This window comes from Ambystoma mexicanum, chromosome 4p (genome assembly GCF_040938575.1).
Source record: "Ambystoma mexicanum isolate Mex_15411 chromosome 4p, UKY_AmexF1_1, whole genome shotgun sequence".
Lineage (NCBI taxonomy): Eukaryota > Metazoa > Chordata > Amphibia > Caudata > Ambystomatidae > Ambystoma > Ambystoma mexicanum.
In genome coordinates this window covers 1,282,252,456-1,282,270,189 of record NC_090927.1, presented here as the reverse complement: position 1 = coordinate 1,282,270,189, position 17,734 = coordinate 1,282,252,456, and the positions used below count along the sequence as shown (strand labels likewise).

The following is a 17,734-nucleotide window of genomic DNA, read 5'->3' as shown; positions in this document are numbered from 1 at the left end:
TAAGGCCTTCACCACCTTAGGTGCGCTCACCGCCTTCTCCTTGAGGGGGGGGGACACTGCCTCGCTCCCCCTCCGATGGGGCCTTCGAGCTCGACCGGGGCCTCTCCAGGAGCTTTGCCGGGTGCTCGCCCTTCCTCTTACCGGACCCAGAGCGTTGGCTCGTGGTTGATGGTGCCGTGGTGGGTGCGCCCTGCCTGGCGCCCGTAGAGCCCGACCGTTCGGCGCTCCCGGTGCCAGCGGACTCGCGGTGCTTGGCCTTGTGTTGGACCCCCGTCGCCAGGGCGTCCTCAAAGGTCTTAGAAGACCGCTCGGATTTCTTCCTCTTCTTCTCGCCTGACGGGCTCTACCCTTCCAGCCAGTTGGCGAGACGTTGATGGCGGTCCTTCATGGTCCGCTCCGACATATTGCCGCAAAACGCACAGTCCTTCTCCATGTGCGTCTTGTCCTCATGTAAGCAGTAGAGACAAAAGGAGTTTTCGTCCACCTTAAAGACGTTCTGCAGCTGGCATCCAGGGCAGACCCTGAACAGCTTTCTGGGCGTCGAGCTTCCCTTCTCCTGGGCCATGTCCGGGCCTGAGAAGCTTCTGGAGTCCTCCAAAGCGTAGCTCGACGAAATCTTCACCCTTGAGGGGCGCATACGAATCCGACACGGGTCCCCGTTGATCGGATGGAGAGTCGGTGGAGCTTGAGGCTCTTTTGACCGAAAAAACGAAGTTTTTGAGCAAAAAACGTGAAAAAATAGCACTAACGCTCGAGAGCAATAACACGAGGATCCCAACACCTGAACGTGCGGTAAAAATCTGAAGATTGCTGCCAGAGGCGGTGCTTAGGTAGAGGGCAGTCATTGGCTGTGGTCAGTATGACGCAGAGACCAGTGATTGGTTACTACTACGAAAGACAGATCAGAAACGAAACTGATACTGGTTTTTTCTTTACCGAGGATTCCCAGCCTGACGACGGGGAATATTCATGAGCATGTGAATCCATGCCAGACCCCATGCTGGAGAACAGACTTACTATCTGACGATAATTTGACTGATTGTGTTTATGTACTTGTATGTATCATTTACATTCACTTTCCTCTCCTGTGAATACCTACCTTGTACTATTTAAACTATCTTGGTACCCTGTACTATGGAACCTAAGCCTAAAGTTTTCTTGTACCTCCTGCGCCCAGTTACCTTCGGGTTCGGTGCGCCATACAAATAAACATATGTTCATGTATACTATGCTAGCATACAGTAAAAATGCAGACTGTACGTAGTTTTATGACAACAATTGGGTATTTTGCCTTAAAGCTAGCCATACTGTAGGCAGAGGTCTTCAATCTGTGGGGTGTGATCCAAGGCAGGGAGAAAAAAAGAACATATATTTTTTTGCCCCACTTAACTGTGCGTGGCGAGCCACTTGCCTCCCATGTACATGCTCGGTCAGTGCGATGTGATGGGGCGTGGCCATGAAACAGGAAATGAACGCAGCCTGGATGTGCGCTTTGCTTCATTTGTATTGCATGTTCAGGGTGCGTTGTTGCTTCCTGCTGAAGCTGCCAGCATCTTTTTACCTGCTAAGGGATGCCACTTCTAGACTCACCCCCTCCCCCAATACCAGAGTTGGAGGGGGTGCATCGAAACAAGCTTTCAGGCCTTTCCTGCTCCCCTCTCCCCCTGTGTGGACGCTTGGGAAGAGGTGGCAAGCAGGGGGGCTGTATGGCTGCAAATCTTGGTCTCACTGCATCCCTCTCCCTCTGTGCCCCCACCACGGGGACCATAGCAGAGAGGAGGCGAGGGTGGACGGAAGCACGCATTGCCGGTGTTGTATGATATCCACCTCCCCCACTGCAGGTTGCTGGGCTCCAGCAATCTGTCTTTGGAGAGTTGATGTTGTACAACCCCAGTCCCCCGGCTTTGGCCGCCCCTCTGCCTCGTCACCCCTCTGGTCTATGGGCCGTCTCTGTCCGGGTCCGAGATCGGTGTATGGAATTGAGAAAAAGTGAGAACAAACTAGAGTGATGGAATAGGAGCATTTTGATTGGCTCACATCAACACACCCTGAAAGAACACATTGCTACCCGACACAGAACACTGGGGAATATCAACATTAGTTCCGTATGTACGGGCTTCTGCATTAGGAAACAAAAATCGTTCTCCACGCTATTGAAATATAGTGTGTGCACCGTCTTGAGTGCTTAATTGCTGCATTGTGGGCCGCGTACTAGACATGGATTGCACGGTTTTCCTCCTCCCGCCTGCCCCCCCCTCTCTTCTTACTACTTGACGTGTCGAGCAAAGGTGAGCTGTGGTAAACGGAGCTTTCTGATTTTTCCTTTTTTTTTTTTTTCCTATGTGACCAACTTGGGGTCATCCACTTTGTCTCCTCACTGGGTTTTGTCCGCTTTTGAACTTACACCTCTCTTCTTTTGTCTGTAGAGATTCAAAACATTGTAAACCTGATCAATGGTCTGTAGTGCTTTTTCTTACTTCCTTTTATTTGAAATTGAGAATGATCAAGCTATTGTTTTTTTGTTCGTTTTCTTTGCATGGACCACTTAGATTTGTTGTGCTCTTTTGATGTTATGATTACTATCTATGTATTGGAGGAATCCTCTTTGTAGAAAAATAATTTTCTATTTTTGTAAACTGTGTCGAGGTGGTTTATTGGCGCAGAAGATTGATGGGATTTGGTGCTGTCCAAACCCACAGGTTGATACTTAGCAAACATTGTACCACAAAAGTATCCCGAGGTATCAAAAAGAAGCAGTATATTTTCTTTGTCGGGTCTGAGACGCCAGCATCAGATGCCTGGCTGGATCTCGGGACACAAACTGAGGGAAGCTGGGGACTAGGTGACCTAATCTTCGCTGTGCTTCTTTCCCCAGCCATCACTCGCGTGGCTCTATTTGCTCATCCAGTTTTTCTTCTGTCCTGAACGGGACAAGCACCACAACAATAATTTGTGTGCCCCTTGCTTTGTATTTTATTACAGGTTATATTTATAAAGATGCTGTTTGTCAAACTGGTTAGTCATAAATGCTTCTGTTATGCTGACAGCAGTTATTAGGTAATTAAACCGGGGACAGATATATCCCCACCCATCCCCTGGCCAAACAAATTTTATAGCACTTACTTTTTTGTAGTAATTGCAAAAATTCATTTGATTTAACTCGTTTTGCATATATATCACCGAACTGCAGTAAAAGCTAAATGGCTATTACTTGAGGTTTCCAAATGTTAGCTCGGTGGGTTACGCACTACTGTGTCGGATTCAATGTAAGATAAGTAGATGATGGAATGCCAACAGGCTGGACTTCTCAACTATTCTACGCAGGGAATATAAAATGTAAAATATAACAAGTTGATGCTCTCTATCATTTTTTGTCTCTGTGACTGAGTATGAGTCACGTTTTCAGGTATGTGCTCCGACTGTTCTCTCTGCCAGCTGGGGAGGACTGGCTTATAAGGAACTTTGGAGATTTCCCAGTAGGACTCTGCACCCTAGGTCCCTTTTGTGTGCAGGGGAGGATGTGCGCTAACTGGCAGTGTGTAGTACGCAAATACTGGTAAGGTCAATCTGTTAAGTCTATTTTTTTTTTTTTTTCATTGTACGTTTTCAATTGCAGGATTGGCTCTATCATCCCATCTAGGAAAGCAAAGTCGCCAGCAGCAGTGGCACCATAAAAAAAATCCTGACATCTTTAGAAGGACTTGCTGACGGTAAGGATGCCAAGTGTATTTTGCTGGGGCAATTTTAAAGGTAAAGTTAGGAGTCACCATCAGGGATTTTAAGCCTATTTTTGAGGCTATTCCTTTCTCATGTCCAGTTTGGGGCTGCACTGAAAGTTCACACCGCATGTGGGAGTTGCATTTACTGTGTACTCTCTCCTGATTAACCTGCATTAGGTCCTGCTTACTAGCCGATTCCTAACACCCACAAGCTGGTTTTAGCCCCTGCTTATCTAATCTTAATTTTGAAGTCTCAGGTATACTACACCCATTTATCAATGACTGATATGGCATTTATAGCGTGCCTATACACAAGTGTTTCAAGGCACGACGAGGCAAGGGAGGGGGAAGAGAGGGAATACTGACACAGATCTTACTAGGCCAGGTGACATTGAGATCGCGCAGCGGTGGGGATAAGGGGGGGGGAGGGAGTGTGCAGGGGGAAGGGGCAGTGTAGTGCATAGGATAACAGTAAAAGAAATAATAAATAAAAAGTGCGGCCAGTTGGTGGAAAGTGCAAGGGTAAGTGCAGACATCAGATATCAAGTGTTGGAGAGGTCTGTAGGGATACAGTGACAGTCCCCAAGTGCAGAGGTTGCCAGGGGGGCAGTCAGGTGTTGAATTGGCGGCGAGGGGACCTGGGCCTGAGATCAAAGGGCAGCCAGGTAGCCAGTGCAGTTTCAGCCAGGAGATGAGCAGGGGAGAGGAGGAGAGAAAGCAGAAGCAAAGAGTAAGGTCTTGAGGTGCTTCCAGAGCCAGAGATGGGTTTCAGAGAGGCAGGAGGCTGTTCCAGAGGGAGGCCCGAGCAGAAGAAAGAGATCTACCACCAACTCGTTGCTTGGTGAAGTGACTGACCCTGAGGTAATTGGAGGCAGATGAGTGAACAGCTGGAGAAGGAAGATATCTAGGAAGAGAGAGTTGAAGGTATTGATGCTCCAGGCTCCAGAAGGCCTTGTGAACAATGCAGAGGGTTTTGAACTCCTCACCGCTACTGGGAGCCTGTGCAGAGATTTTAGTCCTGAGAGATACGATCCCTGGGCTTGAGGCCAAGGACAAGTCTTGCAGTCCTGTTTTGGATGAGTTGCAGAGGGCAGAGAGTAGAAGCAGGCATTTAGAAAGAGGCTGTTGCAGTACCAGCCTAGAGAGAACCAGAGCTCTAGACAGTGAGCTTCTGGGGGAAGGAGAGGAAAGGAAGAATACCTCTAAGGAGGTGCAGCTGGCAATGTGACTTCTTGGAGACATCAGAGATGTGAGGAGAGAAGAAGAGTGTGGAGTCAAAGATGACCCCAAGGTTTTTAGCCTCGCAGGTGGGAGCAGGAAGAGGGCCAAGAGAGGCCAGCCTGAGAGGGACAGGAAAGGAAGGAGCAGGTGTGCCGATGAGCATCTCAGTCTTACCAGCATTAAGGCAGAGATCATTGGCCGCACACCACTCCTGGATAGCAGACAGTCAGAGATGAGAAGAGGTTGCGGAAGGGAGCCTGAAAATGAGTTGTCATCCGCATGGCACTGAAAGTTGGGACAGAGAGCGGCAATGTAGTGGGCAAGAAGTGCCACGTATTGGTTGAAAAGCCAGGGACAGAGGTGAGGCTCCTGGGGAATACCACAGGTATAGATTGATATTTTATTTCTATCGCACTCGTACACAACTGTTTCAGAGCGTGGCAAGGGGAACGGGAGAACAAAACATCGATCTTACTAGGCCCAGTGACATTGAGAACACGCAAGTGCAAGGGAAATAGAGATAGAAAGAGATGGAGGAGAGGAAGGACCCAAGTTGGACCTGGGAGGGTCGATTGGAGAGGAAAGAAGTCAGCCACGCCAGGGCCTGATCAGTGATACCCAGATTATCACAGAGCCGGTTGAGCAGGATAGCCTGGTTGACCGTGTCAAAGGCAGAAGAGAGAGAAAGTAAGATGAGGACACAGGGGGTGTTGGAATCAAGGTTGGAGAGCAGGTCCTCATGGATAATCGGGAGAGCAGTTTCCGTGCTTCTGGCAGCTCTGAAGCCAGACTGATGGTCATGGAGACAACCAACAGATTCAGTGTGAAGAATAAGCTGGGAGATGGCCAGCTGTTCCAGGAGTTTGCCCAGGAAAGGAGTGATGGAGATTAAGCGATTGGTAGCTAGGCAGGAAGGGTCAGGAGAGGGTTTCTTAATACGAGGGTGCACCAGGGAGTGCTTCAGGGAGGAAGGGAAGACTCAAATGGTGAAGGAGTGGTTGCAGAAGTCAGCCAGGGTGTCAATGTGGTCTTTGATGCTTTTGGAGGAACAGGCGTGAACCTGTTTTGACGAGACTTTCATAGATCGGACTTAAGGCAGAGAAGGATGGAGGTGAAGTGGCCGAAGAAGGGCCAGAGGAAGAGCAGAGAGCAGAGAGTAGAGCAAAGAGTAAGGGAGAGGACAGGATGTCCTGAGTTTTAGAGGGAAAATTAGAAGCCAGGGCCGTGCAGAGGACCTGGGAGGGGAGAGGTGGAGACTGCAGCAGGATTGGCCAGCTCCTTGCAGATAGTTTGGCCGAGTTGTTATATGCCACTGGGACGCGGGCTTGAATATGGGCTCTTCTTGGTGCAGACAGCCGATATTGCCTTTGGAGCAGGCGGCAGGCCAGTTTGTCCGGGGGTGTACCGGAAGCACCCCATTTACTCTCAGCCACCCTGCACTTGAGTTTAAGGGTGACGAGGTCTGAGTCGTACCAAGAGTTGCACTTGGCTTTGGGTTTCAAGCGAATCCTCATGACAGGGGCAAGAACATCAAGATTATCAGATATAGCAGGAGCACGGAAAGGTCTGTGTCAGGGTGTGAGTCAGCCAAGGGGGGAGGGCGGAGTGAGTGGCGGCGAAAGCCGCAAATGACACACGCTTTATGGGTCGGAAAACCGTAAAGGTAAGTGGCACTGCTGGAGGTGGCTTGGCCTGAGGGGTAGAGAGGGTGAGCTGGGAGGAAAGGAGAAAGTGATCACTCGAGGAGAGAGGAGTGGTGAGGGAGAGAGGAGTTGTGAGAGGGATCGAAAGGGGACGGTCTGAAGAGATCAGTACATCCAGAGTGTGCTCTGCAGAGTGAGTCGGGCCAGAGGAGAGAATAGAGAGACAGAGAGTCACAGAGGCCGCGAAAGAGTCCAGAGGAAGGATCGGAAGTATCCAGGTGGATGTTGGTCTCCAAGGAGGAGGAGTTGAGTGGTCGAGACCAGGAGGGACCAGTTCGTTTTCATTGCAGCAGCATCGCTCCAAGCTTCGGTGTATCAACCTAACCGGCTCTGTCCCAGCAAGAAAAATCCAGTGAAGCACTTTACCTGTCACGCAGGCAGGCAAGGATTTCTTTTCTCTATGTACCATTGGTTCAGTAGATTGCCATTGATTACATCTTTTGGGGATTTTTTTCAATTCTTTTTCCCTCCCAATATTTGACCTATTTTTGCCTGGGTGTCCCCTATCCACCCTCTCCGCCCCCCGGCACTCTCCAACCGTTTCACATGGGTCGTTTTAAATCTTTTCATGTGGTGTTAGCCATTTTCAATGTTTTTTTTGTGTGGGAATATCACATAGAATAAGATAGTTTCCTAGTGCCCAAAGATGGTAGGAATCTCAAACGAAAAGCTGAAGTAGAGGTGGAAACAGTGTCTTATTTGGACTTCGGGTTCACGTGGATCGCAGTTGCTGGAGAAGTTAAGCTGCAGATTGTGGTGCTACATTAGCAAAAAAACTGCCTGAAGCCAACAAAATTAAGGTGGCATTTGGAAATATAACATGCTGATTTAACAAAAAAGACCAGGGATGTCTTTGTGCGGCGAGGCATACGAAAGCAAAAAGACACTGTTAAAAATGTGGCCTCAGTACGTGCAAATGCCTTGGAAGCTTCTCGTCGCACATTGCGTACGATCTGGGCAAAAACAAAACGCATTTTACAGATGCTGAGAAAGTGATTCTACCAGCAATTCTTGCTGTCAACCGGGTAATGCTTGGTGACGGTGCAGCAGAGAAATGCAAAGTATAAAGAAAAATATTTTGACTTTCAAATGTGCCGACAGATAACCTGGTGTTCTGTATGTCTGCATTTCTCAAGATGTTCCAAATTATTGAAATGCATCCAAGTAAGTAATATAATCATTCTATTAACAATTAATAAGTAACTAGAACTCCAATGATCAATTGCTGAAAACATACCCAACCACAGCAGTAATATAAGCCTCATCTTTTAGCAACCCCGCACCTTCAAGGCTGTCCAGCCTCCACCTTTTTAATCCTATTGCCCACAAATATCCAAGAATTAATGTATGTCGAATCCCAAGCTGTATTAACCAATACATTAAAAAGTAAACTAACGCTACCCTTAATTATCACCCTTTAACTAGGTGAATCTACTTTCTAAGTGAAAGGACCTTAACCTCCTGAAGAACCAAAATATAATTGGTGAAACACTTCGTCGAGGGACACCATTATCTATTCCATAAAGGATAGACTACTGAATTTTTAAAATCCAACATGCAAAAGGAATATAGGAACACCAGAAATATATCCTTTTTGGAATAGATAATGAACACTGAAAATCCAATATGCAAAAGGAATACCATTGTGAAGCATCAATAGGATAAGACTTTTCCAAATACTCAACAATTGCAAATGAAGCATAAAAAAAGGAGCACTTTTGTGAATAAAACAAGAGGACCAATCTCCAAAGATTACCACATAAACTCAAAAAATCTATGTGCAGAAACCATAGGATTAATTCCTAAAAGCCATCTACGAACCAATGTGTAAGATAAACTTGTGTGAAAATAACATAATGCACCTTACAACATTCAACAACTCTACCAGTGAATTGATCATTTTGAACTGCAACTAGAAGCACAATCTTATACATTTCCTTCTTATTTTGCATTTAATAAATTGAAAAATAATTTGAGACAACAAATGGATCTGACTATTCATTGGTTTGACAGGATCTATCTGTCGGCGCAATTGAAAGGTAAAATATTTTTCTTTATACTTTACTATTCTCGGCATTGGGCAACCTCAATGCAAATTTTACCTTGCAGCCCCAGACAACCCAAATTTAACCAAGCTTATGTTAGGAGCTCGCATACAAGATTGCAAGCAGGTTGCAACCATATTCAGCAGAGCAATGTACAAGTATCCCTACTTACCTGTCCCCTCATATCAGTACAGAATTTATATCGCACTTGAAACAGTCAGTTTGCCCTACAGTTGGATGAGGCCACTGACATTTCAAAAGAAGCACATTTGATTGCTTATGTGAGGTACTGCCATGGAAAAGAAATATTGGAGGATTTCTTATAGAGAAATCCTCCAATATTATTGTGCTCTGGGTTGTGCTGCCCCTGGCCGGTGGCAGTTCTCTCCCTGGACCTTTCTTCTGGCAGCCATCTTTGGATTTTTTTTTCTGCACGTTGAAGTGTCTTCTGGTTTTGCTCCGTGAGCTATTTCTACAGTATTTTTTTTTCATTTCTCGACTGAAAATTTTCATTTTTTGTCTAAAAGAGCCTGTGTGCTCTCCTCTCGATCTGCTGACAGCAGGGATCCTTTTTGTCCATGAATTTCACCGCCCCACAAGGGCGACAATCGTTGGTTTCCAGAAGGCCATCGGGCCTACTGAGCATTACTGAGAAGGAAGGTCCCTTTTCAAGCTCTGCACCAGATGTGGACTGCGGAACGTGTTTGTAGATGAAAAAAACACTTTCAAAGCCTCTGTCTTCATCCGGACCACAAAGGAGAATGGAAGATCTGCCTCAGCTTCTCCAAGAAAATGACGAAGGATCGACACAGTAGACTGGCAGCGTGGCTAAACACCAAGGCCTCTGCCCCGTGCCCCAAGCAGGGTCATCCCTCATCCAGAACCGGCCGGTCTGAGGAGCAGGCTTCTAAGTCCTTTGAGGGCACTCCATCTGTGGGGGCCCAAGACAAGGCCAAGCACTGCAAGTCATTCCATCGGGTTTGCTGCGCAAACGGGTCCCGCAAGCAGGGTGCGATCAACGTCACCATCCACCTCCATCGCCAGCTGGCAATCAAGCTCCTCCTCAAGGAGAAAATCGTCCAACCCGGATAAGCTGCAGGAGAAACCCGGGAAGCCCAGGACAGAGGAAAAGGCTGACTTGCCCAAGCAGCACAGGAGAAATCTTCGAAGATTGAGCTGGTGGTGGCTGCTCTTGCGAAGTCCAATGGGGCTGACCCGGTGAAGGTAGCCCCTACTGCGCCCAGGGTGTCCCTGCCTCTGAGGCCTCAGCCGGGTCGAAGCCTGCTGGCACACCAGAGAAGAGGATGCCGTCTCTGGGCCTGGGCCACCCCTTAGGGTGCAAAAAGGGAGGGGGAAGGTGAAGGCCAAGAGTTCCTGCGATGGAGGTGAGTGTAAAAAGTGCCCCCCCCCCCACCGCCTCCTCCCCAGGTGTCCCCAGTCTTTACTGTTGTCCCTCCTGGTAGTCCCCTTCTCCCTCTATCCAGGTGTCACTATTGCATTTACTGTTTTTCCCCCGCCCGTGCTAGGCTCTTCCTTCCACCAGTCAGGTGTCCCAAATCTAGGTGCCGCTATTGCATTTACTGTCCTTGCATTCACTGTTGTGCCCCAGTGGTAGGCCCTTTCTCCCTCTATCCAGGTGACCCAAATCTAGCTGCTGCTATTGCATCATCGCTTTCTACATTTCCTGCTATCTTAGTCATAGGTCCCTTGACACGGATACCTTCCATCCTAGCTCTCTGTACTTGCAGCCACTCTCTGACTCCCACGTAGCTCACCTACTGCACTGCTCCATCCCACAACCATAACTGACTTCCCCCTTCTCGATAGGGATACCTCGACAACAAAGACCACCTCTCCGCCCCCACAATCCTGCCCCTCCTGCACCACACCCGCCCCACCAAACCATAATGCACACCACCCGGCTCGTATCCTCTATTACCAGTGCCTTCATTTACAAGTCCCCTGCGTCCCCCCTCTGCACGCCACATCGGCTCAGCATCTCCGACCCCTGCACTCACCAATACTCTCCGACCCACCCAGACCCAAGCTCACCCCCACAATCACCATTCCGCCTCTAACTAACTAAGATCACAAAACGCCACCCGCTTCCTACCCCCATACAACACATCTTAGCCCAACCTGCCCTCCCTCTGCCCCTGTGCATCTATTGAGGACTACCCCCTACCGCTCCCATTCGTACTCCCCACCCAATTTCCAACTCCCATGCCATAGCAGCTCTCTGGCGCTACACAAGCTCACTACCACAGCATCAGTTCGGTCATGCAGCAACTCCCCAGACCTCCCTACTCAAGCCCCCCTCTCCCCCCACACACCCGACCTCAACCTTCGCTGCCCCTGGAAAACCCTCTCTGACCCCGGCACTAGCCCTAACCCCCTCGTGTGGAGCTCCACGTCAGACCAACATAGTCAACCCTCCATCACGCACTCCACCCACTTATCAATCCCACACCCCCTCACAAATACCACTCCCTTGAAAACCCAGCGTCTCCTTCACAGCGCTGTCCCACAAGGACCTCAACACACCACGAAGTCTGCAGAGTTTGGCGAGCCCCCCCACTTCACCTGTGAAACCCTCCCCCCCCCCCTTTCAAACCCTTTACCGTCTCTCAAGGTTGCACATCTTGCCCTTTCTAAAACCGACGCTTCATCCCCTTCCGCTCTGACCCTCCTACCCTATCTCACAGCCAAACGCACAAAGCACGGAAAGGGTGACCGACCCTCCATACCTCCCTGTCGCCACCTCTTCGATCTCGACCTCTCACGCAGTACACCTAAACCCCTAGCGCCCTCCAGACTATAACAATCAACAACTTGCCTGACCCCACACACCACCCTCCCTCCCCTCTGCATCACTAACATACCTACCACCGGCCGCCTACTCTTCCCTCTTCCCATCGACCTAACTCACTCGCCACCCCCTCAAAGAGCACTTGCGTCCCAAACCCACACTAGCACCCCTCTGTCAGTCTCAGCCACCCATACCGATCCGACCACACCTTCCATCGCAATGACTGACACCTTACCCCTGCCTCTTAATCCAACCGCCCCCCCCTCCCGGCCATGAGCGTCAGAAAACCTCCTCGCCTCAAAGTCCCTGGCCTCCTTTACAATGCCTCTCCGTGGCGAGAAACAGACACAGCATCTTTGACCTCCTATCCTCTGACAACCCTGACCTCATTTTCATCACTGAAACTTGGTTTGCGCAAGATTTTGCTCCAGTCACGCACAAGGCTTTCCCCCCTGGCTTCTCGCTTATCTCCCACAGCAGACCTTCCAGAGGTGGCAGAGTAGTGATCCTCTACAAACCTAATTTCTCCATCTCGCTCATTAAAACCCAGATCTGCAATGCCAACTGTGAATCCCTTCTAGTAAAACAATCTCTACCACCAACACTCACAGCTTCCTACTCCTATACAGACCCCCTGGATCTGACAAACATTTTGCCAACAGTTTCTATGACTCACTAGCTACCAGTCAGGTAAACCACCCAACACTCACACTACTGGGGGACTTCAATATCTGGTTCGATGTGCCCAACAACCCCAGGACCCAATCCCTGGTCGACAGTCTAGAGGCACTCAACCTCTCCCGACATACCACCGGTCCAACAGACTCTGGTGCTCACTCCCTTGATGCAATCTTCAGCTCCTATGACCTTATCTAGTCCCAAACCGCTCATTTGGACAGACCACTCACTCTGCCATCCCTTTCTCTGTCCACACACCACCCCCTGCACCCTTGGCTCTCCCTGCACTCACCCATGATCGCAAATGCTGTAACAAAGTCAAGATACTCCCTGACCTAGCTGAAGCCCTGCTACTGACTCTCAGCACCGATGGCCTCAAATAGACCTTTCCATCGAATCCTTGACTCCTTGCTTAAAGAATCACTACTTCATCTCACCCCCTCATGCCCCGCCGCCTCTCGCAAAGGACCTTCCCCCAAATGGTTCACGCCCCTCCTGAAGACTTTCAAAAGCCAAATAAATCTCGAACGAAAATGGCGAACATCTACAACCACTCTCAGCAGATGTATGTACGCCCGCCACCACTGTAATTACAAATTCTGCGATCCAAAAAAACTATCACAATAAACTAATACTGAACTGTCGCAGCAGCAGCAAAGAGCTCCACAGGATCATCTCTGAATTCATGAAACCCACCTGCACCTCTGCCCAGACCACGCCCATGCAAACACTCTGCAACTCATTCTTGCTGCATTTCTACAACACATAACTAGACAGGATAGCAACCCTTAATAACAAACTTTCCACCGTCGCTCCCCTGCCCCACCTGATTCCATTGCTCTGACTACCGCATTGCCATCTTTTGCCTCTTTTTAACCCCATCTCGAGAGACTAGTTCTTCTACTATCCGGCAGCATACCCTCCAGAATCCCCACCCACCCCCGGCCCCTGTTCCCCTACTAAATGACTCCCTCACCTCTGGCATCTTTCCAGAGGCCTTCAAAATAGCGCATGTCAAACCGCTTCTAAAGAAAAATAGAAGAAGAAAAAAAAAACACCTCCTTGCCCTTGACCCTAATAATTCCGATCTCCAACATCAGATTCCTGGCGATCATTGACCGCGCTGCGTACTCTCAGCTCAACCACTTTGTGTAATCCAACAAACTACTCTACCCCGCTCAATCAGGCTTCAGGCCGTGCCATGGAACAAAAACCACTCTGATCTTGATCTGGGATGATCTCAAGGTCTGGGCTGTGTCGTACTGGATCTCCTCGATCTATTAGCTGCCTGACACTGTTAATCATTCTACCCTCTTGACAGATACCTCTCTCTAGTGATCCGAGGCTCGGCACTCTTAACGGTTTGCCTCATTCATCAACAACTGGAAACAAATCCCTTTCCTCTCCCTTTTTGTCTCAACCGCTCGCACCATGAACACTGGAGTACCCCAAGGCGCCTGCCTCTCTGCTCTCCTTTTCAACCTCTACCTGACCACTCTACCAGGGATTATCTGCGCGCATAACCTCACCTGCTACAGCTAGGCTGACAATACCCAAATTATTCTCAAGATTCCCAAAACAAGCTCCAACCCTCGTCCTGACCTTGAAGCGTGCCTCAGAGATATTGACCGATGGATGACAAGAAACCCCCTCCTTCTGAACCCTGTTAAAACTGAGATCATAGTGTGCGGCAATACTGTCCTCCCGCAACCACTCCCTTGGCACACCTCTCCTCCGTCCAAAATAGTCAAAAACCCCAGCTGCACTATGGACTCGGGCTTAACCCTCTCCCATCAGATCAATAATCTATCTAAATCCTGTCACTACCACCTCAAACTCCGAAGACGTATTTTGCCTTACCTCACCTACCCCAACAGACTCGCCGCTATTATGTCCATTGTTATGATGCGACTGGACTATGCCAACTCCTTATACCTTGGTGCACCGGCATACCATCTTAAAAAATTCCAAAGAGCCCAAAACGCTGCTGCCAGACTTCCTTCTTGCTCTGGGACACAGGTATCCCATCTCCCCCGCTCTCCGCACCCTTCACTGACTCCCTGTTGGACGAAGGGCCACTTCCAGAACCCTATGCATTACGCACCGAGCAGTGCACAAGACCGGTCCAGCATACTTAAATGAGATTACACCCTATCACCCATCAAAAACTCTAAGGTCAAGCACTGCCCTCTTACTAGTGATTCCAGCCTCCAACTCTGCCAGGATTGGAGGCTCCAAATCTGTGGAACTCACTCCCTCTGTACATTTGACACATTGGGAGGATAGCTCAGGGGCAACTTGCTCGCTTTGGAAGCAAGACGACACGCAGCAACACATGTTTGCGCTTAGAAATCTCTGGGTATTAAGCGCGTTATAAATAAAATCATATCATCCAAGACTACATGACCTTCCGAAAAGCTCTAAAAACCCGTCTCTTTCCGTAAACCACGATTAGGACCCTCTAGCGCAAGTGAAACCCACCAACATCAGGAACCATGACTTCAATGACATTACATTGGAAAGTAATTACAGTCGACCGACAAATGTTCGGAGAGACATCGAGCAAAGTGACACAGACAGCAATCCATAAGTCTCCAAGAGAGAATTAGGAACTGTATGCCACAGATGGCAACCTTGGTGTCCTGCAGGTGCGAAGATGTACAACTACTGACTCTCAGATTCTGGATTCTACTACAAAGGCCCAACAGCCTCTCGCGCCATCCAGTTGATCATACCAATTTGCTCTCTACCATGCCCGACTATGATACCTAAGATACAATCCCACCTAGGCGCTAAAGCATCCAGACTCCAATGCCTCTGTCCAGCCTTCCCTTTAGCATCACTGCCCCGTGTGACTACGTTGGTGCGAGATATCTCTGGTCCTACAACCAAGTATCCTTCCAAGACCTATCCTACAACCCATGATAAAGCACAACCAGAGACCCAGAAAATGGGCTCCTGAGACACATGGTGCTGAGCCCAAGGATAATTACCCTCTAACTGAGCAAAACATAACTTACTACGGTCCTACCTGTGAATCTACCTCGGAATGTCGCTACTGCGAAACATGAGGACGACCACTGCCAGCTCATCCAGATCCAGAATGTAACCCAGGAACAGTGGGCTCCTAAGAGTAAATCATCCACTTGCCTCTCCTACCACTATGCTCACTCTCTACTTTACACCATCACACAATCGAGCGCAGCAATCAAATTCGGCCTAGCTGCACACATAAGAACAATACTTCATGAAAACCCCAACATCCTGCTAGAACGCAGCTATACCCATGACAAAAACCAGCCTAGCTGCACGCATAAAAATCCTACACAGGCCTATTGCCACCAGAATGCAGTCTCAGAGAACCACCCCCTGACTGCGCACATTCGACTGATCTCTCACTACCAGCACCTAGTGTTCGGATGCAGCTATCATCAGGCAAATCACACTAGCTACACACATATTGAGTTCACCCAAGCACCCTCTACTACCCTACTTTCTTGACTGTTCTGGACTATGGTCCCCAAGGGCGTTCAACCCACAAGCGCTTTTAGATCATACCAATGATACATAGGGCGCTATATAAATGCCAAATAACACAACATTTTGTAAACCAATTCAGGGCCGAGCAACTTCATCTGAAGTCCTTAATATTGTTAACTACTTTCCAAGTTCCCACTGCCTGAAGTGGGAGGTGTGTGTTGGTATTTTCACGGATGGTGCTCCTTCAATGTCTGGTACTAGAGCTGGGTTAAAAGCAAAAGGGTCGGCAGTAGCTCCACATATTTTGTGGACACACTGCATGATGCACCAGGAAGCTTTGCCTGTGCGCAATATGGGGAACAAACTCGCGATGCACTCCACAAGAGCCCGTCCGTTTGCCCCATTATGTGCAGAAATGGGAGTTGAACATGATGCTTTGTTGTTTCACACGGCAGGCAGGTGGCTCTCCAAGGGAAATGTTTTAAGTTGCATTTATGAACTCTGGAACAAAGTGAGACACTTGCTTCTGAGTTTAGACCAGACGAAAGAAGAGCCTCTGTGTGAATCAAGCTGGCTTGTACTGTTAGCTTACCATAGTGACATCTTTGAAAAGCAAAAGTTTCTAAACCTCTCCCTGCAAGGCACAGAAACTCCATCATTTACTATAAAAGCAAAAATATCCGCATTCAAGAAGGAGGTGGAGCTTTGGAGGAGGAGGGTTGATGTCGGCATTATCGATGAATTTCCATTATTAGCAGATGCTCTTGAGGAGACCGAGTATGATCTTCCATGTGTTGCTGAACGATGGTCTGGGGGTTTGCCCAGAGCAATGCCAGTAGTTAAGATTCAGTATAAACCTTCCAGCCATCACTTCTTTGTTCTGCGTTGAACTAATAGGAACCCATCTCAGAACCAGTCTCGAAGTACTTTCCAGAGGACAATTGTAATGTCGATGACTGGATGGTTCAGCATTTCCTAGCAGACGTAGGAGCCCACCTCCCAATAAACCTCCTGGAGGAACTAATGGAGCTTCAAAGTGATCGCCTACCGGAGAGCCAATTCAAAAAATTGCCTTTGTGTGGATTTTGGCAAAATGCAGAGTTTCCAACTTTATCCTTATGTGGAGTCAATGTACTGTGTAGTCAATGTACTGTTACCTTTCTGTATTCTCTGACTTGCAGCCCTAAAGACTAAATATTAGTTAAAGCTGGAGGTGGAAAAATTGAACCCAATGGTGCCAGGCTGGCTGCTGATAGACAGGTCCACCCTTGACACTAGTTCTCCATTATGGCACTGTCCAATTTACAAGTGACTGCATTGATAGTAATCTCAAAGTTGTTATACTTAAGAAACAAATTGTTACATCAGCTGCATGTCAAACGTTACTGTAGGACAGCAATATTTTGTCTTCTTAATAAATATCCAACACTACTTTTAGTCAAGTCTTCTGTATTGTAGCAAAACATTGTGAATGCTGTGTTTACAAATATTTGTCCTCTAATCTGAGTTATTGCAAGCAATGATTTCGAAAGAATTTAGTGTTTGGCATCCACACCTCCATTTGGGGCACCATTTTACACCAGTGCGTGAGAACCGTTCGCAACCGGTAAACATTTCGGAGTCCATGTGTTTTGGAGGGCCCAAGCCATGTATGTTTTTCTTACAGATGGGACGGGGTGGGGGTAGACCGGGTCAAAAATATTTGAGGACCACTTCTGTAGAGTGACTATCTTGTTATCAATTATTTTTATTTTTTTTAAGGTGAAAAACCTAATTGCTATCTTGCTGGCACCGTTATATGTTAACATACCCTCACCAGTCCCTAGGGGACAGTTCAGGCTTGAACAGCGGAAGCTTAATCTACTAAACAAATCATTACAAAATCTCTGGTTGCTTTTTTACTTTTTTAAAGTGGCCCATTATCCACGTGCTTGCGGTGCCCTTGTGTGCGATTATGTGTATGGTGCATATAAAACTTGTACACATGACCGCACCTTCAATGGGTACGAGCAAATAATTCCAGTGCTTTACTGTGAAGGAAGGAAGGAGTCGCACAGGCCCAGCGATACTCAAGATTTG

The 17,734-nt window shown here is 48.3% G+C and overlaps 1 protein-coding gene and 1 long non-coding RNA gene across 3 annotated transcripts in view; one reads left to right on the top strand and one right to left on the bottom strand.

Annotated features, from left to right (window-relative positions):
* Positions 1–17,734, bottom strand: part of LOC138453804 (zinc finger protein 11-like) — a 2,054,811-nt gene that overhangs the window by 586,265 nt on the left and 1,450,812 nt on the right. The gene's annotated exons all lie outside the window — the stretch shown is intronic.
* LOC138453805 (uncharacterized) overlaps positions 1–17,734 on the top strand; it is a 43,929-nt gene that overhangs the window by 11,866 nt on the left and 14,329 nt on the right. For both annotated transcript variants that reach the window (XR_011260533.1, XR_011260532.1), the window contains exon 2: positions 3,617–3,710. This is a non-coding gene — a long non-coding RNA (uncharacterized lncRNA). The remainder of the gene's footprint in view (positions 1–3,616; positions 3,711–17,734) is intronic.